This window comes from Macaca mulatta, chromosome 6, assembly GCF_049350105.2.
Source record: "Macaca mulatta isolate MMU2019108-1 chromosome 6, T2T-MMU8v2.0, whole genome shotgun sequence".
NCBI lineage: Eukaryota > Metazoa > Chordata > Mammalia > Primates > Cercopithecidae > Macaca > Macaca mulatta.
In genome coordinates this window covers 177,921,062-177,945,326 of record NC_133411.1, presented here as the reverse complement: position 1 = coordinate 177,945,326, position 24,265 = coordinate 177,921,062, and the positions used below count along the sequence as shown (strand labels likewise).

Here is a 24,265-nt window from a genome sequence, read left to right as displayed (position 1 = left end):
TGGCCACTGCCTCCAGCCGTGCAGAAGATCTGGTATGACTTCTGTCTTCTGTGGCTGCGCCCCTACTGTTCTATGCTGACCCTGCCCAGCTGGAGTCTAGAAACATCCCTAACCTCCTCCATGGGTGGCTATGTCAAAATGATGATAAAATGTCCTCAGACAGGCTAGACCCAGCACTTGCATGGTGGCTCTGTTTGATCCATCTGAGACTCTTCAACCTTGAATAATAAGTCACATCTTCATTTGTACTCACCCTTCCTCATAGTCCCTTTGGAGCTGGAGAGACCTGGAAGGAATAATGTGAGAGTTGACTTTGTGCAGAGTCATCCATGCCTGAAGTCACTTGCTCCTCTCCACCCATTGGGGAAAGACTAGCAGATATTTATTTGCCTCATTTGACAGATGAGGCATCTAGGGTTCAGAAAGCTTATGTGACTTCTCTAAGGTCACAAAGCAGTACACTGAAGATAAATCTCAAGTCTCCTGTCTCCCAGTCTGATGCCAGTGCATTTTCAAGTTTTTAAGTTTATCATTTTTCTCTCCTGCTCCTTCGAACACTCTTAAATGCCTGGACACTACCACCATCACCACCATACCCCCATACCCCCATCACTGTAGGAAGACCCCTCTATTTGGTGCCATACTTGCATGTGGGGACCATCTTCCTCTCCCCCTAACTGGTTTTGGAATCCTGATGTGGTCATTCTCATACATAAAGGACTCTTTGGCTATTTGGGGATCAAAACTGAGCTATTGTTCTAGTTCCAGCTCAAGCCAACTTACATCCAAGCAACGTCAAAGGGAGCTTTTTTTACCTTCTGCTGTCTCTCTGTGACATTCCAAGAGTCTTGAACCTATCATTTCTCCCCTTCTTCCTGAAACCAAAATGACCCAATCCCTCTGCCCTGCCTACTCATCCCAGCCTCCTAACCCCCCATCCCATCCTCCTAACCTCTCACACAAGGAATTGATAAGGCAAGAGTGGCTATTTCCTGAACAAGAGGCCAAGCAGTCATTGTGGTAGCTCAAGAACACAGGGTCTATGTGGTGGAAATGGACAACCAGGCAGTTTCCATTGCAATCACGAATTGGATTCTAGACTTGCACACGGCAAAGATTCCATGTCAAAGCACTGCCACAAAAACTCCCCTGAAGTGGAGGCTGGCGTTGTTGGGAGGAAATAGAGAGCACAGCTTCATTAGAGGGGCTGAAACCAAGAAAGAAACTTCCAGAGTGAGAAAAAGCCCGCTTATAATACGTTTTTCCACTATAGTCATTTATCACTCTGGGTGCCCTCCACCACAGTAATCAGTGTTTTATGAACTACCTTTCCTTCAAAGGCTCTTTCTCCTCTTTGTTTTGCCCAAAGTAATAGTTTAATTAAACCCTAGATTTCTCCTGCTGATGCTTCTTAGAGAAATATAGTTGAAGTTACTAGGCTGTGTAGAAATGATTTTATTGGTTGCTTCTGTTTATAAAGAAGAAGAAAAACAAGCATAGTCCCCAGTTTTGTGTTCATTACATGAGCCCCATTCAGGGACTGAAGCCAACATGGCACCTTCTGGGGGATTAAGTGTAATAAAGGTGTTTTGATCACAATAACCCCACTTATCAAAAACTAATCACAAATCACAGCCTGTAATAAGCACAGTCTCAAGACTCAGGGCATATTAGCCTCTTAATTATGTTACCTGTGAAGTGTGTTCTGTTACATTTTACAGATGGGGAAACTGAGGTAGGTTTGAGTATCTGCCCAAGGTCCCACAGCTAAGAGGTGGGAAAGCCAGGATTCAAAGTCAGTATTCTGTCTCCAAGGACCAACTGGCTAACCTCTATGGATGCTTCCTTTTAAGGTTAAAGGTTGATGACGGTTAAAGTAGCTCAGCAACATGTGATTCTAAATATTTTTTTAAGGTTAATTCGGAAGTTAGGGCTTCAAGATGTTTTGTTTTGTTTTGATTTGATTTGTTTTGTTTTGTTTTTTGAGGAAAAGGTAGAGAGCAAGTCTAGGTAAATGTTGGTAGAGAGCACTATGGCCTTCAGCCGATAGATTTGGGAACTCAAGTGATGAATCTGGCCTTTGCATCTTTAAATACCTTGGAAGGTCAGATTAGCACAGAAACCCTGATGCTGAACCAAACACTTGGTCCTCCCAGTTGGCAAACATTAGCTGGTTGAAATACTTCCTGATGGAAATACCGATAACACGCTGACAAAAGTTCAAACTTGTTTCTAAAGGTCATCTCGACTGGCAGAGTAATTAGTTCAAGTTTGCCTTTTGCTTTTCCCTGGTGAGAGTTTTAGCCGAAACCTCAGATTTTAGCCCTCTTTGCAACATACGGTCAGTGACAAGAGACAACCTGAGATTCTACCCAATACAGAGCGTGTGGTCATCAAAAAGTTTCTCTTCATCTGGGCCAGAACTGGAGTTAGACATGTATACTGGAGCTTAATGATAGCAGCAGCCTCTCCAGAGGAAATCTCCACTCAGTCCATTACTTGGATTCCCCAGGATGTGCCTCCAATCCCAGAAACATCCAGTTACTTCATGGACACATCACTGGAATATACTGCAAAGCCCACCATACCACCTGTTGAAGTCTCCGGAATCCCCCTTTCTCTGTGTCGCCTGTCACCTTTCAGCCAGCTCCCTAGGATTCTGCTCAACCTTCCCTTTTACCCAAAATCGAATCAGACCGATCCTACCTTCCAAATATCACTTTTATTTTCATTTCTTTTTCTCTTCCCACTGCTGTCACCTTGTGCCTGGGCTATTACAGCTGTCCTATCTGCATCCCACCATCCTCTGCACTGCAGGTGGAGTAGCCTTTCTGAAACCTCCATTGGAGCTTGACTTGACTCCACTTAACATCTGAAGATCTTTCTGAGGGTTCCCCACTACCCAGACTCTCAGCATTGCGTGTGTTCTTCTGTGGTCTGGTCTGGTGCCTGCCTACTTCTCTGTTCTCATGGTGCACACACTCCCCACACTCCATTTGTTACATATTCACTCTGTTTGTCTGTCTGTCTGTCTGTCCATCTCCCTACCTCCCCTCTTTCCCTCCCCTACTTCCTTTCCTCATATCAAACATCTTGGAGATCCCCAATAGGTCGTGATATATAAATATTTGCACATAATGTTGCCTCTACCTGTCATAACCTTGTAATATCCTTACCACACATAGGGTGTGCTAAGTGTCCAATGCTTGCAAAGATTCCTGGGCATGCCTCTAGGGAACCACTCCTATAGGTCTGAGTTTCCTCGGCACCCAGGCTAGGGCCCTCTCTCTCTAGTGAATTGCAGAGGGACCTGTATGTGGGAAGTGCTCACAGCCTGCCTGCCTCCCTGCCTGTGGAACAAATGGGGATTGAACTCTGACCCTAATAGGACTCTGAGGGTGATCTCCTGGGACATGCATTCTAGGGCCCTCCAAGGCAGTTCCTCTTCCTCATATTTCACCTGTCACGCGCATGTCACTCCTCTCTCCCCACGGTGATATGGGAGCACCTGGAAGGTGGTATCCAGCAGCAATGGACGGTCTCTGGAGTCGGACTCACATTCAAGGCCCCTCTCAGGCACTGAGGAGTTGTGTGCCCCCTTAATGTGTGCCGAACTCACTTTCCTCAAGTGTAAATTGGGGGTGGTTGTTGTTACCACCTCTAAGGGTTGTTGCAAGGATTAACTGAGATAATTTGCATAGAGCACATAGTCTACATTTTTGCTCTTCAATAAAGGGCAGCCACTGCTTTGTTATTTCCTAGCTGTGCCTTCTACTTGATTGTGGTAGGGTTCGTGCCTATCCACTTATTTATTCTATGTGTTGTAAAGACCTAAAAGAAACACCCAATAATTGTATTAATTGAAATGTAATTGCCACTAAGTCTCCACTACTTTAGAGGGTAAACTTTTCTTATGGGATCATAATAAAAGGATTTGTATTATGCATTTTTGAGGCTTTTAAAATGTGGATAGTGAAGAGGGTTTTTCCCGTAATGAGTATGATAAAGGCACTGTGGCAGAGTTTCTCGAGCTGGGTGGGTGGTGGTGTGTGTGCTTAGTGCATGCTCGTGCCCAGAGATGTCACAAAAAGCCATCCTGAAACTTGCTGGGGGATGGTCTACGTGCATTGTTGAGAACATTGTCCTTTTCAGGATTCACTGAAGAGATTCCTGTCAACCCTGAGTTGGCAGAAAGGATTGTATTTCTATAGAATGACTGACTGCTATGTTTGGAAATTTTCTCTTTGCTTTGGCCACTAGGAAGCTGAGTATAATATGCAGCCCACCTTAAACAAAACCCTCTGGTGATCAACATGGTGTTCTGACTTGGCCCCAGGCTTCGTCTTAGTGGTCTACATGATTCTCCTATACTTCAGTCTCTTTACCTCAGTGCCCAGCTCAATACCTGGCTGATGGGTGAAAAAATTCTTAACCAGTCTATTTCTCAAAGTCTATTCACCAACAGACTGCTCTCCATACATTTTTCTATACTTGTTTCATACATTTTTTTTGGAAAATGGCAAGATATAAGTGAAGAAATGTTATATTAACATTTTTTTCTTTCTCTTCCTCTCTTTTTTCTTCCCTCATCATCTGTCTTCTTAAAACATAGTGAGAGTTCCCTTACAGCAGATTTATTGTACTTTTACAACTGAAAGGGGAATAGTGCTTACCAGCTTGACTGGTGGAAAATGTCCAAGCTGCACAGTTCACTAGTTTATATTACCTAATAGAGAGATAAATAAGCTATGATTCTTCTTAAGGACTGGCTTTTAATTAGATTTTTAATGGATCCTCTTTGACTTTCCCAAGTATAAGTACTGCTGTATTAGTTCATTATTGTGATTAAAAGCAGCTAATAATTATCATAACTAAATAATTTTCCTCAAGTGTTCCAGCCCAGTTTGATGCCCTGAGTGTTAGCAGCCGCTGGCCTAAGCCTGTCTCTTTCTCTGCGGTGCATAGCACAGCAGCTATTTTGAGTTGGAGGCTGGGAAGCCTGCAGACATACGAAGGCGCAAGGGACAGAAAGTGCCAGCTATCGGAGCCTGTGTCTTGATGCCGTGTGTGGTGCTGCTTGAAACACCCTCCATTTCACTCCTCTGATGTCTCAAATTCTAACCCAACTGGAATATCTCCCCAAGGATCTTTAGGTCACTAGTCAGGGCATAAGTCAGGATGCCCAAGTAGCAAGAGGTTTATGAGCTGCAAAAGGCTCATTCAGAGGTTCCGCAACATCAGCATTGGACTGAGAATTCCAACTTGTAGCATCCCCTTCTCAGCCCCCCAGCCTTTTGCCACAGAGGCACAGGGGTGGATGGATTGTCCCAGGAACCCCACTGCCTATGTGGGGTAATTATTCTTCATTCTTTTTTGTTGTTGTTTTGTTTTTATGAGGTGGAGTCTCGCTGAGATGCCCAGGCTGGAATGCAAGGGCGTGATATCTGCTCACCGCAACTTCTGCTTCCCGGGTTCAAGCAATTCTCCTGCCTCAGCCTCCCAAGTAGCTGGGACTACAGGTGTGTGCCACCGTGCCTGTCTAGTTTTTTGTATTTTTAGTAGAGACAGGGTTTTAACATGTTGGCCAGGCTGGTCTCAAACTCCTGACCTCAGGTGATCCGCCCACCTCTGCCTCCCAAAGTGCTGGGATTACAGGCGTGAGCCATCGCACCTGTCCTATTCATCTGTCATTCTTTACCTTTTTAAGAATATAGATGTTTCATAAACAAAGATGTCATGGTGGAATTTTTTGAAAATGCCTAACAGGAAGAGAATCATCATCACAATTAGTTTTACTATCAATATTGTGTGTTTGTTCTTCTTGTCTTTAGGCATGTATTTCTTTTTCTTTCTTTCTTTCTTTCTTTTTTTTTTTTTCAGGAAAGGGATCATGGTGTTGCCTTAGCAATATATCATGAATGTTTTTCCATGTCATTAAATTGTATTTCATTAAATTGTCTTCCACAAAATCCTTTAAGTTCAGCCAAGTAGGTCATTATATAAATGTACCATAATTTATTAATCTCTGCCTTTTGTTGGACATTTAGATGATTTTAAGACTTGTATTATAAGCAACACTTCGATTAATATCCTTTTTAAGCAATATTTGAGTATACCACGATTATTTCCTTGGGTGAAAATTTTACATGCCAGTCAAAGGGAGTGGAGAATGTTAATGTTTTTGCTATGTAGTACCAAATTGCCTTCTAGAAAGATGGAGCAAAGTAAACTTCCACTAGCAGTGTATGAGGATTGATTACTTCTTATGTTGTCCAACAGTGGGAATTATTGTTATTAATTTTTTTCTAGGTTTCAAGGCACAGGAAATGGTGGTTGATTTAATTTGCACTTTTTTCAGTCATGCAACTTGAATGTTTTTTCATGCATATGTTGGCCATTTGAATTTCTTATTTTGCAGATTGCCTCCTCTTGTTCTTTGCCCATTTTGGGCTGTGATGTTAATTTTGGTGTGATTATCTTTTGAAGGATTCAGATGGTCCTACTTTACCAAAACTAATTTTTGCCCACTTACTGTCTGTGTGACCTCATAGTAACGGGGAAGATAGGATAGACCCTGGGCTTGGGACTGGAAAAATGTAATGGTAGCGCTGCAGTGGTATCATTGCAGTCAGAATATAATTTAACAAATTCCAGACTGCTGAAAAATCATTTTTAAATTTCAATGCCAGCTATGGTTTTATTTGCATTATTATAGTTAGACTGTGTTTGAGTTCTGGCTTTGCCATTTACTAGCTTTGTGAGCTTGGGCCAGGTTACTGCACCTCTCTGAGCCTCAGTTTCCTCATCTGTCAACTGGGATGACACCTGCTTTGCACACTTTTTGCTAGTAATAAATGTGATAAAGTTCATAAAACATAGTGCCTGGCACAAGGATGGCAGCCATTAAGAGATACCATTATCATTTAAGAGACTATATGTGTGATATCTAATTGGAGTAGCCTTGATGGAATCATAAGGGTCTCCCTCACGCTCTGTTCCTCCCTCTTTGCTGAAGGGACAAAGGAGCCAGGGGTGCATGCTATGTTGGGAAGAAGCCTTCCAGCTCCTATGGAATGGGCTATCTTGGGGGATTTGCAGAGATCTTGCCCTCCTTGCCTCACAGTGGCATGGGAATAGCAGTGCTCCCAGGACCCAGGGATGCCTTTGGGAGGGTGACAGGGCCTTCACATTCCTTAGCGATGAGCAGGGTGTCTGATGTGATGAAGACAAAGGTCAAGTTCAAAAGAGGATTGTCTTGGTGGCCAGTCTCCTCCCATTCATTCCCCGGAGACACAAGTGTAGAACTTCTGGGGACACCAGGACATGGGCTCAACTCTACAAACACTTCATAGGGGCCGCCCAAGTGGAGGGGAATGGATTTACAAGGACGTTGACATGGACCTTGGGCCCTGCTCCGTGTGATGGCTTCCATATTATCCATGTGGCATCACATGGGGACTATTTCTTCTATCATTTTTTTTATTCTAGTACATTGTGTGATACACTAGACAGTAGCTGCCACCAAGACGGATACTGAATGTTCATCAGACAGTTGGAGGGCAGCAGTGACTGTGTTTGAAGCAGGTTTGAAAAGGGCACGAGTCTTACTTTATATGCACATCTAAGATTCTCTAAGGACTCCTCTGAGCATTTTAGGTGGTATCTGCAGGTTTCACTTTGCACTTTTCCACTAGTATGACATACGACTGTTTAACCATGTGAACTTGGCTCCTCTGTGCTTCTGGTTCTTCAAGGACCATACTAATAATTTCCATACCTTCCTCAAAGGCAAAGTTTTGAGGATAAAATTAAATAGTGGGAATGAAAGGTCAAAACTCCTTGTGTCAAGGTAAGCAATTAGGCTGGGTTCTAGTTTCAAAATTGCCAGGGAAAAGTCTCCGAAGCTCTTATTTCCCTTTCATTAAAATGAGGAGGTCAGGCTGGAAAATCTCTTTGGTCCCTCGTAGGTATAATGTTCTGGGAGTCTATATGAAATATTCAAAAGGGTTCATCAACAGCAAATCCCTAGAACATAGTGCTCCTAGAATTGAATCAATACTGAAGGAAATCTGGTGTCTCGGGACAGAAGATGCGCAGAGAAGAGCTGGACTGACCTTTCTTGTAGCTGCAGTCACAGGAGACTTACAGCACGGGAAGCGGTAACACTCATCATACAGCCAGGCATTGCATGCGAAGTGTGTGAGATTTGGCAGCAGAAGAACCTGGGTTCGAATTTTGACTCGGTTACTTTCCAGCTATGTAACCTAAAACAAGTCATTTTACATCCCTGGCCTCAGTTTCCATCTCTGTAAGGAAGAAAGAAAAAGGACACTACTCACGCTGGGTCTTGTGAGTGGCAAATAAGATCATATCTAAAAATCCTGGCATGTTATAGGGCCTCACACATAGTGGGCATTCAGCAATGTGACCGCCATTGCTTTTATTGGACTAAATCAGAGAAGACAAGTTTCCATTTCAGCCACCCAAAGAATTAAGAGCTAGTGGCTCGGAGCCAAGAATTCTTCAAGCAGGCAAAGAATGTTTGTTCTGTCCCTCTGCCTCCCCTCCCCACTTCAGTTAGAGTCCTCTCAGGAAGTCAGAGGTGGGTCACAGGGTTTTAATAATCCCAGAAAGAGCATCTGTTTATCTGTTTAAAGGAGAGCAACAGAATCCAATTTTCTGGCACCAAGCAGAATGGAAAGGTGTTCATTTGTAATGGACTGGTTTCAGGCCTTAAGCCCTTCCCTTATGAAAATAATTTACCCTGCTAATTACATCATATTAACCAACTACTCCCGGCATAGATTAAAGTGTACTGCTTTTTCAAATCATTCTATAAATTAAAAGCAGTCCTCCCAGATACACGATTTCATGCATAAATACAGCATTTGTGTTGTCAGAATTTATGTTGAGAGGAAATGGAGGAAATGTATCCTTAAAGAAATATTTTGCAGTAGTTGTTAACACCTTCCACTCCTTCTGCTCAGTGCTTCTCGTACCATAATATAAATGTGCAAGCTGTTAGCGCGAGATGAACATTCCGGAGCTTCAGGGGCCACCTGCCTGTGTGGCTGACTTGTTATTTAAATTCCCTTTACATTTCACAAATTTAAATACTGCCAGGGTCCTGATTTATGGTGTCCGCATCACACACATAAAACTTTCACTAGGATCTCCCTGTTTCTCACGCACGCACACGGGAGGAAGTCAATTGTGGCCACAGGTGGAACAGATTGTGGAGCAAGTAATCCCCAGCAGGGTGTAAAGACTAAAGGGGCGTGCCCACGAGACCGGTCAGAAAGCAGCAGGGCTTGGGAGCCTCGGTTCCAGGAAATCTGTCCCTACCCTTCCTGTCAGCCACAGGAGAATCGGGGTAATGCGGGAAGGACTGAAGGAGTAGAGATATTAAGAGAAGGAATGCTGAATGGGATCATCTGGTCCTGGCAGGAAGGAAACCTCCAGCCCCTCCTTCCAGTGCTGGGTCTCATGGCTATCAAGGGGCAAGCCTGTAAGAGGCAATCAAAGCAAATAACGGATGAATTCAGGACTGACCCTCAAAGTCTGCCCTGAATCATGCACTGACTGTAATGCACCTGGCATTAAGGCCGGTTGTGGCCCTCTGTGCAGGGCTGGCACAGGGGCTCAGTTGGCATTTACGATCCACAAACTTTGTCCCTCTAGGTCTTTACAGCTGACAACGTGCTAATTTATCTGAGCTTCATGGCTAAGCTTGGCAGACCAACAAATATACTGAATGTAGCAACAAGTACATTTCAAAAACAGTTCAAACAAGAAAAGTTTCTAATACAAAATGTGAGAAACATCTTAGAAAAGGCTTGATTTTGAGCAGGTTTGTACACACCTGCACATACACACGCAGCCTCTTGCTGGTGCTGTTCACCTTCCTGGACATTCCTGCCATTCTTGGTTAAAGGTCTTTTTCTTCCCCAGCTACTTGGAGAATTTCTCCGTATGGGAAAGACAGGGAAGGAACATGAAGCGGGGAATGATGGTCAGAACAACTTACTGGGCCCAACTCTGAGCCAGGGAGACTCATGGGTAAAGAAACCTAACAGGCAGAATCTGTGCTCTTGTGGTATTTACACTGTTTGGAGGAGAGAGAGACCATACAAACCAAACACATGAGTAAATGGACCAGGTTCCAGAAAGTGTAAAATAGGAAGACAATGCAATAGGATGATACACTAGTATCTAATGACAGGAGCAAGAAGACAGGACAGGTTTGGAAAGTGGAAGGGACAGAAAGGCGGCTGGAGCACAGTGAGTGAGGACAGAGGAAGTGGGCAGATAAAATCAGAGAGGGAGGCAGCGGCCAGGCCTTCTAGGGTAGGGCCAAAGCGGGGACTCAAAGACGATGAGTCCTTGCCTACGCTATGAAGGTAAGGAGAAGGGTTAAGTAGTTCCCAGGTCTATTCCTAGGTGTCCGTGTAGCATTCGTGTGGCACCCAAAGCCTTCATAAGCACTAAACAAATGGGGTAGGTTTATCTTATGTCACTAGAGATTCTACTTAGAAAGGTGAGTGGTGAATGTCTGTGAAATTAACTGTCTGGATTTCTTTCTGGAGTGATGTAAATTCTAACTATCCCCAAGGCAGTGGGATAGATTCAGTCTCTCTGGTTCCCTTTCTGGCCCCAGAGGGGAGGAAGTGGGATGGGGAATGATTATATCATTGTGATCTTCACCTCAGCTGGAGGGGAGGAAGTTGTTTCTCAGGGTATCCATCATGACCTGAGATGAATGATGATCCAGCATTTTCCCAGGAAGGGCCGGAAGCATCCCAGTGATGCTGGCTTCATCCTTGTCCTAGTCCAGGCCCTCGTGCATCCTTGTGCTGTGTCATGCATGGCTTATACGACAGAAACAAAGCCAGCCTGGACCTTCCCTGCATCCTGGGCATGGCTCAGTTAGAGCCCTTGTAGTAAGGTCAAGTAGAGATGGGCCAGGGATTAGGTGCCATGCAGGTGTGTCTCTCCACCAGTCCTCACTTTGGGTGGTAAGAAGATGCTCAGAGATCAGAACCATGGGCAGATAGTAGGGAGCCGAGGGGTGGGTATTGGGCCTCTGCCTAAGAATAGCATTCGTAGTTGTGGCTGATTGAGGGGAGAATTATGAAGAGCAAATACAGACCTGAGGGGCAAGCAAACCTGAGTTCTGGTCCAGGGAAGGCCTCTAGTCAACATCCAGTCACCCACACAGCATCTTCTAGCACATGGAGACGTCGGTCAGAGCTTCACTGTCCCCGGCCCCTTGGACCACGCTGCTGAAGAGACCCCAGTGACACCATAGTAAAGGGTTATTTTCTACCCTGGCTAAGTTGAAAATCCCTCTAAGTCAGTCAGGAAGAAAACATTCATGGGAAAATGTAAGTATTGCTTCTGTTTATGGAATATTTATTCTAGAACCACGCTAGTGGATTATTACATTGAATACCCACAGCATCCCAACAAGGTAGATGCTCTTTATATTCATACTTTGCAATAAGGAAACCGGGGTGCAGGGAGGTGACAAAGTCACTCAAAAACACCCAGCTTAGGAAGCAACTGCGCAGAACTTGAGTCCTGTTGACTCTGACCCCACAGCCCCTGTGGATGCCACTAAAGGTTCCATTTAGGCTGGGAAAGAGATTCAGCATGAGCAGACAGCTAGAGGGGCCATGATTTTCCCAGAGGCACTTGGACAGCCATTCATTTTTCTAAATCCGGCTCCAAGTGGACTCAGACCCGCTATGGACACTGCTCCACACAGCCCAATGAGCACTCTCTCATCCTGTTGTTCACAGAACTTCTCTGCCTGAGCTCTGCTCCTGGTAATCAGCCTCAGGCTGAAATTCACCCAGGAGCAGGGGCCAACCCTGTGTCACATGGTGCAATAGACAAGAGGAGACACAGAGCCTATGCAGACTCCCAGCTAATGACGCTCACACCCCGGTTGCAGCTCATCTCCAGGGAAGTGGTGACACAAAACAACACACATGACTAGGAAACTCACATGCCCGCAGTGCTGTGCAGGTTACCTGAGTGACTGAAGCGGCTGTCTTAGTCCATTTGGGCTGATATAGACTGGGTGGTTCATAAACAACAAAATTTGTTTCTCACAGTTTTTTTTTTGTTTGTTTTTGGGTTTTTGTTTGTTTGGTTTTTTGTTTTTTTTGTCGGAGTCTTTGTCGCCCAGGCTGGAGTGCAATGGCGCGATCTCAGCTCACTGCAGTGTCTGCCTCCCGGGTTCAAGAGATTCTCGTGCTTCAGTGTCTTGAGTAGTTGGGACTACAGGTGTGCGTGCCCCCACGGCTGGCTAATTTTTGCATTTTTAGTAGAGACGGGTTTTCATCGTATTGGCCAGACCAGTTTTGAACTCCTGACCTCAGATGATCCACCGGCCTTGGCCTCCCAAAGCGCTGGGATTACAGGCATGAGCCACTGTGCCCGGCTTATTTCAAACAGTTCTAGAGACTGGAAGTTCCAGATCAGGATGCCAGTGTGGTCAGGTTCTGGGGAGGGCCATTATTCCAGGCTGCAGATGGCTGGCTTCTTTGTCCTCACATGGCCAAAAAAGGATGAAAGAGCTCTCTGGGGTCTCTTTTTATAGGGGCACTAATCTCATTGAAAAAGGCTGTCCCTCATGACCTAATCATCTCCCAAAGGGCCTGCCTCTTAACACATCACTTTGGGCGTTAGAATTTCAATATATGAATTTGAGGAGAACTTAAACATTCAGACCATAGCCCCAGCCAAATGGAGTCTGTTCCCCTTCAAAGGGCAGCTCCTCCTCAGCCTTCAACCTGCTGGGCCTCGTAGCAACGTGGGACTGGTAGACTCAGGTCTTTTCATTTTATTTTAAGCCAAGTCAGACATTTAGTTTTTAAGGGTGAAATCTCACATCTTTAAAATGTTGGCAACCAATTTAAAAATTTGTTTTTAGTGTTGTGCTGGGCATGCTAATTACATGTGTGGGCTGGAAGAGGCCCGTTTGAGGCTTCTGCAGTGTAGACATGGAGAAGGGGCTTTGGGACCAAGAGCACTGGGTTCAAATCACTGCCATTCTACTTTCTGGCAGTGCAACTCAGGTAAATGACTCGAGGTCTGGATAAAATGGGGATCCTACCCCCACCCGGCAGGCTGTGCTGTAGGATTGAATGGGTAAGGCTTACAAAGAGCCTGGGGCAGTGTCTGGCGCTTAAAGAATGCAGCTTTTGTTGTTATCCTCATTCTCCAGTATGTGTGAAGGGTGAGCTGCCTGTCTCTGCTCCACTTTGCTCCTAGAGTGGGAACAGTGCCTTTTTTTTCACTTGGTGTCTTCCATAGCATCTCTGTGGTCTTCTCTTTTGGTCTTCACAGCCAAAGAAATTGCGGGTTTCTGTTTGTCAGGAAGATTCTGACAATGACTCTTTACCAAGAAGTCAAAGGATGCCTAGAGCTGGTGATTAGCTCCCTTGGCACCAGCTCAAGGATGAAAGCAAGTGTTCTTGGAGCTCATGCTTGAAAATAAACCCTCCAATTCAGGACTTCTCCTCAGCAACCTTGGCAAACTCTCCAGCATTTGGGTCCCTGGCTTTGGACACTGCAACATCCTCGCTATGTTTGGTCTGTGCGAAGGTGCCCAAAATAGTGGCTTCCTGGCCTGGAATATTCTGATGCTCCTCCTTGCTACTCTCTGGAGCAGCAGGAAGTCCTCCTGAGAGATGCATTTTCCAAACCTGAGGCATCTTAGTCTTTCTTCTGATCTCAGCCTTCCATTTAGAGTTCATCAAAGGAGAGAGAAGTAGAGGACTTACTCACCGAGGTGTGGTATATCCAGAGTAGGAAACAGAATTAGAAATGAATACAATCCATAGAAAGCCAAACTGCTTCACATCCTGTCCCCACACAGGAAAGCATTCGGACAGAACCACAGACCAGCAGCCACAAGGAATGCTTTTGACACTGTGACATGATCTCAATATTTAAAACAGTTTCTCAAAACTTAAAGTGCAGGATTGCATTCATAAAACACAACAAGCTGTTTCTGAATTTTTTCTGTATCTCATATGTCAGGCAGCAGGCCCCTGTTCCCCACTGTCTCCCGAATATCTCTTCAAATGTGTCCTGAGCTGCTCTTGCCTACTTGACCTGTGTTCTTACCTTACCTTTCAGATCTAGTTTCTTTCTAACTTAGCCTTTCCAATGGAAACCATACTCAGCTTCCTGGCTTCCCTTGTTGGGTGGCCCTCCCAGAACCCTAAGCAGCACAGTAATCTAGCAGGTGGACAAAGAATCGGTGTTGGAATGCTAGTGGGGAGAAAGGCTGTGATGGTATTTTCATCTGCACTTTGCCCCATGGCATTAACACAGTGGATGTCACAAGGCTCGGGGAGAAGCGGTCTGTTGATTTTAATAGGCAGAATATTTGAGAAGTCACGTGAGGAGAAGACCTTCTCTGCAAGAACACAGCAGTCCCTGCATCTGCAATAGCGCTTGTCTCATTTGACACTGTAGGAAATTCCATGCTTTATACCTTACAGGGTGAGGTTGATTGTTTAACAACTCACTACACGCTGGGGCAAGCAACCAGGGTGCTCGATATTTTCTGTAGCCGATCTCCTCTTGACTTTAAGCCTCTATCTGCCAAAAGGGGAGGGAGAAAACTCTAAACCCTCCCAATAAAAGAAAACTGTGTCTTTTTGCTTAAGTGGCCTTTTTGGGGTTAGATATTCTCTTTGGGGTGAATGCTTAGCATTTCAGGGGCACTCCTCAGTTTCCTAACCAAGAAGTCACAGAGGTCGCCCCACACGGCAGGGAGGAGTGTGGAGTGTGAGCCTTATCATGTGCTGGTGCATCCTTTCTCACCTCAGCCTATGGCTGAGGGCACTTGTGGTCCCTTCTCCTGGTGCTGTGGGGAGTCAGGATAACCCTACTCCACCTTCTGCCCTTGGGTTCCACCTACATTCTGCCAGTGTCGTGTCCAGACCCCAGCATATCCCTTCCTCTGCTTCTACTGAGAGGTCCTCACATGCCTGCTTCCCAGTAGGCCCTCTGACTTCCTACTCTTAGCCACCTTCTACATCCCCCTCTGGGAGCTTATGGGCACTTTCAGATGCTGCTTTTGCATTCGATTTCTGGATTCTCTCTGCTTAACCTCATCATACCAGCATTTCTGAGCTCACCTGGCTGCCCCATGCTGGTGTCAGGCCACTAGGCAAAGCGAGCTTCCGGAAAAGGAAAGGGACTTTATATAGCCTCTTCTCATTTCCATGCCTCATCTTTCCAGACCTCAGCTCAGGGTTTTGGGGAAACTGGACATCTTCCCCTCTCCCCTAAGTCTCATCCACTCTGAATTTCTCCCCTGTGGACAAGAAGAACATATTTTTCCCTTCCCATTTAAGATAACTTACAACTATGTTAGACCCTCCTTCTCAACTTCCCTAGGTTACATGTGGAGCTACCCTTCCCTTTATTGGAATATCAAACCTCAATGTGGCCTTAATGGCAGATAGGACATAAGGGAAGATCTTGCTTACCAGAAAAAGTGAAATACATTAGGTAATATTTAAAAAATATTGACACCATTCATTTCACTTACAACATGCCCGCTCTTGTCATTATGGAGACAGGTAAGGCCGATAGCATTTTCTTACTTTACAGCTGAGAAAAATGAGGCTCAGAGAGGTTAAGAGAGCCACCAAGGTCACACAGCTTGTGGGGGCCATAGTCAAGAAGAACACGTGAGTGTTTGGACTCTGGTAGAGTATTCTTTCTGTGGCCCTGGGCCACCTCCCCTGCTAGGGCTCTCTTTTCCTCCACGGGACTGTGAAGTCAGCCACAGGGCACCGTCAGCTCCGCCAATCTGCTCCCTTGTCTCTTAAAGTGATTATAAAGTAGAAACCATGAAATCCACAGCTGCAGGAACAGTAGGAATTCTGCCTCAAATAGGCATGAATCCTGGAAGCCAGCAGTTAATGCTGAAGTCACTATGAACTTCATTTAATCTTTTTTTTAAAAGAGATTCCCAGCTACGAATGTCTGGGAGGTGGCCAACGATCCATTGTAAGCACTAAATAATTTGTAAGTCAAACCTGTTGATGGCAATGTGGTGTCAAAATCACTCAACAATGTGCATTGAAAAGACAAATCAGTTAAGCCTGGGTCTCTGCAAAGGTGGTTTGGGAAGGCAGCAGATGGGCATGTAAGTGTGTATAAACATATATATTTAATGGACTGCAGAAGGAACAAAAACCGGCATAATAATTGAGGAATCTTTTGGACTCTATACTTTTTCTTGCCAGAAAACCTGCCCAGCCAAGAATCCACAAGGCCTGTGAATCAAGTCAGCACCCTGTCCTCATCCACTGAGCTTATGAAAAAAATGAGGGTTTGACTGCCAATAGCAAAGGTTCCAAACCAACTGAGACCTCCCTTCTGCATAATGCTTTTACCTGAGAAGAGAAGATTGAATACCCCCACTCCACTGCCTCCTCTCAGCCCCTTTAGCTTGTTCCTGGACTTCTACAAAGCCTGCCTAACCAGCCTCCCAGACTCCGCTCTGCCCCTCTATAATCTATATTCAAGGACAAGCCAGGGTGGTCTTTTGAAAACCAAAGTCAGATCATGTTATGCCTCTTACTCAAGCCTGTCTTCTCTTGTTTTCCATTGTATGTAGAATAAAATTCTTAATTTCGTACGATGGCTAACACAGCCCTCCCTGTTTTGAACACTGTCTACTTCTCCAACTTCCTTCTTTCTTTTTCTTTTTTCTTTTTTTTTTTTTTTCCGAAATGGAGTTTCACTCTGTCGCCAGGCTGGAGTGCAGTGGTGCAATCTTGGCTCACTGCAACCACCGCCTCCCAGGTTCAAATGATTCTCCTGCCTCAGCCTCCCGAATAGTTGGGACTACAGATGTGTGCCACCATGCCTGGCTAATTTTTGTATTTTTAGTAGAGACAGGGTTTTACCATGTTGGACAGGATGGCCTCAATCTCTTGACCTGTGATCTGCCTGCCTCAGCCTCCCAAAGTACTGGGACTACAGGTGTGAGCCACAGTGCCTGGCCTTCTCCAACTTATTTCATACCTTTGCCCAACTCTCTCCCTAAGCCTTGGCCTCTTCCTGGCCTTTTTGTTGTTACTTGAATAGGTCAAGATGTCCCTGCCTCCAGACCTTTGCTCAAGCTTGGCCTGAGTGTCCCGCTTTCAACCTTGTACATCATTCAACTCTAATCTCCAATGTCACCTCCCAGACAGGCCTTTCCTAACCAGTCACTCTCTTTTGCATTACTCTGTTTCATTTCTATTAGCGCGTATCTCCTAAAATATACTTGTTTACATGATTACTCTCCATCTTTCTAATCCACAATAGAAAGTTCAAGAAAGCAGGGACTTGGTCTTATTCACAGCTGTATCAATGGTACCTAGAGGGTCACTTGTCTCATGGCTGGCATCTTCATGAAACTTGTTCATTGACTGGGCTACTCCTTTTTTCCCCAAAACTGATGGTCTCCTTTGCCAGTTGAGCAACAACCATATTGAAGGTTACCAGTGATCCAGTCATTCGTTTTTATAAATTCATCTGTTCAATAAGAATTTACAAATTTCCTACTATTTTCCAGCCCATATGCTAGACATGGGGGCCACAGAGCAGCCTCTGACCTCCAAGAATTCAAGATCTGGAAAATTCCATGATACCTGTTCAATGTGGGAAGAACCAGAACAAATATGTGCATTGTGTACTCAGAAAATGGGACCCGTAGGCCAGGGGAATCCAGGGAGGCCTTCAAAAGGAGATAGAACTTGAGCTGAACCTTGGAGGATGTGTAGGAGTTAGGCAAACAGGGGCTCGAAGTATTCTAAGTACAGGAAAAGCAAATATTCAGAGCCCAAGAGAGCCTGGCAGACGTCGTTCCGCATGCCTGGGGTAAAGGATTCCCTGGAGCAGAGGCAGACAGGGGCTGGAGTGGGACTGGCCTTTGTAACATTAAGGAGCTTGGACTTTACCTTGAAACAATTATAAACTTGTAAGAAGGGGAGGGACTTTGGGTTGCGTTTCAGGAAGATCACTTTGGCCATGAGGGGGAGGTTGTATCAGAGGAGAGAACAAAGGAGACAGAGACCTTTGGTCCTTGAGAAAGAGACCCGACTGGCCTGGACAAGAGGGGTGTAATAGTTTCCTACGGCTGCTGAAACAAATCACCACAAACTGGGTGGTTAAAAGCAATGGAAACGTATTCTCTCACAGTTCTGCAGGATGGAAGTGCAAAATCCAGGTTGGACAGGGCCAGGCTCCCTCCAAAGCCTCTAGGGAAGGATCTTTCCTTGCCTCTCCCAGCTTCTGGTAGCCCACCCCCAGTATTCTTTGGTTTGTGGCTGCGTCAGCCCAATCTCTGCTTCTATCTTCACGTTGCCCCCTTTTTTTTAGTGTCTCTCTCTTCATATGACGTTTTCCTCCTCTTATTGGAACACCAGTCATGTTGGAATAAGGCCCACACTAATATCCTTAATTTGATTTCTGCACAGACCCTTTTTTTTTTTTTTTTTTCCTTTTTTTGAGACAGGGTCTAACTCTGTCGACCAGGCTGGAGTGCAGTGGCACTATGTTGGCTCACTGCAACCTCTGCCTCCTGGGTTCAAGCGATTCTCCTGCCTCAGCTTCCCTAGTAGCTGGGATTACAGGTGTGCACCACCAGGCCCGGCTAATTTTTGTATTTTTTTAGTAGAGATGGGGATTCACTATGTTGGCCAGGCTGGTCTTGAACTACTAACCTGAGGTGGTCTGCCCACCTCAGCCTCCCAAAGTGCTGAGATTACAGGCGTGAGCCACTGCACCCATTCCCTATTTTGAAATAAGGTCACATTCACAGGAACCAGGGCTTTGGGCCATAACATAATCTTTTGGCGGGGACATAATTCACCTGTAACAGGGAGTGAATGAAAAGAAGGGGCCGGGGAATTCCAGAGTTGAATAGAGTTGGATTTAGTGAATTGTGGAAACTAAACAGATGTAAATGCTTAAAGGAGAGAGGGTAATCTAGAAAGATTCCCATGTATTTGGTTTGTGCAATCCGGTGGAGGGTGAAACTATTCATTGAAATGTAGAATATATCATATAAGACAAAACCCAAGTTCCCTGTTTCTTTTCTACAAATACTTAGCACATTATTCAAAGCAATTTTAGTAGCCCGAGGAACTCCCCTAGAGAGGAAGAAATGGCAAAACAAAAAAAGGCAACTGCCTGAGTAAAGCAAGAGGGAACATTAGCTTCCTCCAAGTTTAGACCAGAAGTGGAAATGAAAATCAAGTGACTGAACTCAATTCATCTCTTAAAAGCTAGAGCCACAGACCCAACCAGAGTTTTCCTTGTGGAGGAAAAGGAAGGAAACCTGTTTTCCCAGCCTAATCTATTGACCCTTCATTCATTCTGGAGCCAGGTTGGAATCAATAGTGTCTTGTTTGGTTTGAAATCCTTAGAAAAGGGAGTCCAACTCCCAACTCTAGCTACAGAGCTTATTTCAGAAGAGCATTAGCATGCACAGGAAGCAGCAGACCCTACAGGTATAACACCTTCTTCTTTGGCCCTCATAATCCAGGTCTTGTTCTGACATGGTTCATCCGGTGCCGATTGCTCAACCTCTTTGATGTCCAGACCAAACGCGGCCCACTTTCCTGTGGGCATCGGTGCCTTTCAGCCTGTTTACCTGGAGGTGGTGGTTCTCTGCAACATCCGCCTATCCTTTGAAACAGAGTGGAGTGAGGGAGGGTGGGTGCTCCCCAGGAAAAGGGCGATTGAATTTGCAGGCACCAGACAGAGGTGATGATGCAGTATTTCAGCAGTGGTCTGAGAGGTAGCTTGGGTAGCGTGGAGTGAAATCCACCTTCCTTCCACTTAGAACCCAGTTCAACCTCAGAGGACTGCAACAGAATGATGGTTTATTGGGGCTGAGACATTGTCAGGGACAAGGCCAAAGAGGATATGTCCTACCACATGTTACACATTGTTGACAGACAGGCTTACTGCTGCTCACACTCCATATTCTTTTTGACATTCTCCTTCCCTCTTGTTCTTCTGACAGTTGGGAAGTCTTGCATGGCCTCTCTGACTTTGACAAGCTTTCTGTTGCCTGAGGGGGAAAACCACCTCTGCTCTTAATCTGACCCAGCTAATTGGCCCTTGGGAAGTAAATTATGTAGAAAGAAGAGCCCTTTCTGACTCTTGCCACAAATAATTCCTAACTATAGGAGACACAGAGAGTGACCACAGCCTTCTTATAACTCTGTTGTGGCCTCATGACCTCTGAGCAATAATAAATAGTACTTTCACAGGCCGTCCTGTAGATATGAAGATGTTTTGTGAGAACATCTGGCATTCATTGACTCAGGAAAAGAAAGAAAAAAAATCATAAGCCTTGGGACAGAATTTCATTTTCTTTTCATGTTGCCATGTGGGTGAAGGAGCCCTCTCTGTCTTTAACCAAATGGGGGATGCGGGTCTATGAGCTCCCTTTCAAGTTTTAAAGGGGAAATAAAAATGCACATGCATTTCTGTGAAGTTCTCTGGCCGGGGCAGGGGGGCATCTTTCTGAAGGGGGCTGGGGATGTCCAGTTATTGTAACTTGCCTTCAGTACATCGTCTTTCCTTCTAGTCCTGTGAAGTTTTCTCTGTGCTGCCCTCCGGGAAGACCTGGGTTGCAGATGATGGATTCTGTAGGTTGGTTAGGGGACATGAAGGTGTGCAAGCTTGAAATGAATGAGAGCCCACAGTGCTAGTGTTCTGTCTGTCTCTCCCTCTTTCACTCTTTCTCTTCCTTTCTTTCTGTCTCTCCCCCTCTCTCCAGTGCTGTAGAACAACCTGGCTCATAAGCCCTAACACCCACAAATTTAGGCTCCCCTTAGAATGCAGTGGAGACTCAAAGCTCACTTCTGCAGGGTGGATTTTCCACTTTCCCACAGGATGAGCATAACTCTTTGCCCATACAAAAGTTGGCTGCTCTGTGATCGGTGAGTTTAAATCAGAATAGGTCTTAGGTAGCCAAAGTGGCTTAAAATGTTAGCAAACAGTGGGATCCCTTTTAATTTTTAAAGGGAACTCTAATTCTACCCTTTATGACTTGCTTAATTATCCTGGGCCCCTGAACAGCTGTCTATTGATTTCAATTAACATGATTGACATCTCCTCTGGAAGGTAAAAGCTAATCAACTACAGGGTCTCCCACTGAGAATTCATTTCCTTCTTGGAGTCACTCCTGGGCAGGAGGAAAGTTAAATATGAGAATCGAGATTCAGCACCCACAGCTCTGATTTACTCTTTTATATACAGCCTTACAGTATCTTGCAGAGGGGAAAAAAAGAAGGCTAGAAATGTTTTAAAATGGCAATGTATTTTTGAACCAAACTAGAGTTAATTTGGTTGGCTTTCACTTTCCTTCCTTTCTTTTTTTTCGTAAATCTAAATTGATCCCTTGAATGTTTGATTTCCTTTTCCTTTCCGGTTCTGAAGGACCCACAAAGTCTACTTTTATTGCTTCTGACAACAAGTTTAGAAGTTGACATGAACTTCCTGGTACAGCCAACCTTCAATTTTTCATCTCCTTTTTGCAGTGATTTAGATGCAGATCTTGATGGTTTGCTAGTGACATTTTCAGATAAAACAAAAGCCAGTAAGAGAGAAGTTATGTCAGATAACCAACCAGGGTCCATAAGACAGCAGAGCGCTGGAATGCTGCTGAATCTAAATGTGAAACATAAAAGAAATAGTGCCAACAAATTCATTCAATGCATATTTCTGCCTATTGTGTCCCAGGTACACAGAAATTTCTAGAAAGGGGGAATGTGATCTCGCCGTGATACCTATGGCATCTTTCCATGTGTATTCCTCCTCGTCAGAAAGGAAATCTACATGTTACAGTTGGCAGCAAGCTCAATGTGAAGTGTTATATGGTTGCCAAAAAAAAAAAAAAAAAGTGCTATTACAGACTGCGCAGTATCCAGTTCAAAGGGGGCAGTGGTTAAACAAATCCTAACATTAATTGGCATTTTATTTGACTACAAATTTCATAAGGGCAGACACAGTGTTGGTCTTGCTGCTCACCACATTCCAATAACCTAGCTCAGGGCTTGGCATACCATGGACACTGAATAGATATTTGATGAATGAACCAATTTTCTGGGCACAGACCCAATTGTGGCAAAGAAACAGAGGCCAACTTTGTGCTGGGTAAGTTGGTCAGATAGGACAATTATGGGATGGATGAGTGGATAGACTGGGTAAAGTGACATCAGAGGAAGTGAGATGAGATTTTGTTTTGGACAAATAAGATGGGGATGACTGATAATGGACAAATAAAACTCAAGGTTCACTCTCAAGAAAGAGCTCACAGACGCTGGGGATTTGTGCATAAGGAGATACAGTGCTGCATTCCTAACTGTCGAGTGACTCTGCTTTAATTAGGTTTGGGCACTAAGTAGGCAGAACAGTGAGAGACTCCTTCACATCAGGCAGTGTGGTCCAGCAGAGGGTCTGCTGATGTGTCTATTCTGCTCTGTTGTTGACTGAAGAAAACGCACCCCTCTTCCTACACACCTCTTCTTTTATCTCATTCTGGAGCTATCTCATTTACTTAGAGGAGAAATGGGGAGGAGGAGAAGCAGCCAGGAAAAAAATAGATGGCTCAACTCTACCCAGAAACCAGTGTCCAAGTCTGATCTTACAAGGCCAGCACCTCCCTAGTAAAGATCAAATGCTTATAGTGGCATTTCCTGGCCAAAATAGAGCCAACAACAGCAAATAAAAACAATACCACAAACCCACCCTGGGAACTACAGAACGCTTGTATTTTGTTTCTCTTCTACCCACTTTAGAGTTTAGGTTTCTGTCTAGCAAATTTAAGTGTGTTGCCTATCATTCGTCAACCCCAAATGCCAGTTTATGTATCTTAATGTCGCTTGTCCTTACCGCTACAATAAATCTTCAGACAATTAGAAGCCGCCCAGCGTCCTGCAGGGAGTCTAGGGTCCTAGGCTGCACGTCGTGGAAAGAAACTAGAGAATTTCTGCTGTTCTACTCCTGGCTGTTTGAAAAATTACCACCTCTCTGCATTTCAGATAATTCTTTCCCGTTCTCCACTGCTGTCGCTGATTGGTCTTTCTTGTTTATGTAGCTTTGCGGTGTCGGGGGAAGGTGGGCAGTAGAGACGTTAACAACATAACCTAAGAGAACAAAAGTTAAGCAAAGCAACACTGAATTCCGGTAAAATATGTAGGTTGATTCCTGCGGACCTCCTCTGGTTACTTTAGCACCTGTCAAAGCCCTGAGACCTCTTTCTTTTTGGAGGAGTCCCCTCCCCCACCACGTCAAACATAGTGAATTACACTTAGATCACACATTAGATGTACCATACAGAAAAATAGAAACAATTATTATTTTGTTTCTTGCAATTTTAACTTTATATTTTTTGTACACTGGGGTCAATGTATTTTTTTCCAACTCTACACATTTGTATGTGCCCCAAAAAGCTCGTGTGACATAGGTCTTGACTGACATAGGGAATGGCCCTGCCTGCCGTAGCCCTGGCCCCCCTCACAGGCTATTGACTTTTCTCAAAGAAACTGCCCAACTATTCTCTCTATTCAGTCAACCAGGATTTTCGGTCATCCCCTGAATGTCCAATACTATGCTGGTTGTGGCATCACTCTCAGCTTCCAGGGGCCTCTCCCAAAGCTCTGGGCTGGTCATTGCTTAGCCTAATCTGAAACTCCGTATTTTGAACGGAGACCCCTTACGCCATTGGTTAATTAAGAACAATCTCTTAATTAAGTGGAGAATTTTTCCAAGCAGCTGAACCAATGGCGTAAGGGGTCTGAGTTTGCTTTCCCAGACTGTGATTCGTTCTAGAAGAATCCTATACCACCTCCAGAGATGAGATAGAGGCAATGTCTGTAACAACTTAATATGGCTATTATTATCCGAGGCAAAAATGCTGTGTGGCATTTAATGTGTATTACTTTACTGGGACTCGGGTATGATGTTGCTTTTTATACTCAAAAAGGATAAGCTATTTTGAGTACTTGGTAGCAACACTGGAAGAAGTCTGTAAGGCAAACTAGGTAACTACTGTGTGAATGGCGACGCCAACGGTGATGCCTGAGTTTTGTTGTGGCTGGTTTAAGGAAATCTGTGTTCTTTATTGTCACACCTGATCTGTCACCCTAGCCAAATTACCAGCTTCACTGGGGCAGAGATTATCTTAGAGCTTGAGGACTCTATTCAGTAAAAGGTCATAAAA

General features: G+C 44.8%; 1 protein-coding gene across 1 annotated transcript in view; it reads left to right on the top strand.

The window, feature by feature from the left end:
- Positions 1-24,265, top strand: part of SLIT3 (slit guidance ligand 3) — a 641,372-nt gene that overhangs the window by 227,646 nt on the left and 389,461 nt on the right. The gene's annotated exons all lie outside the window — the stretch shown is intronic.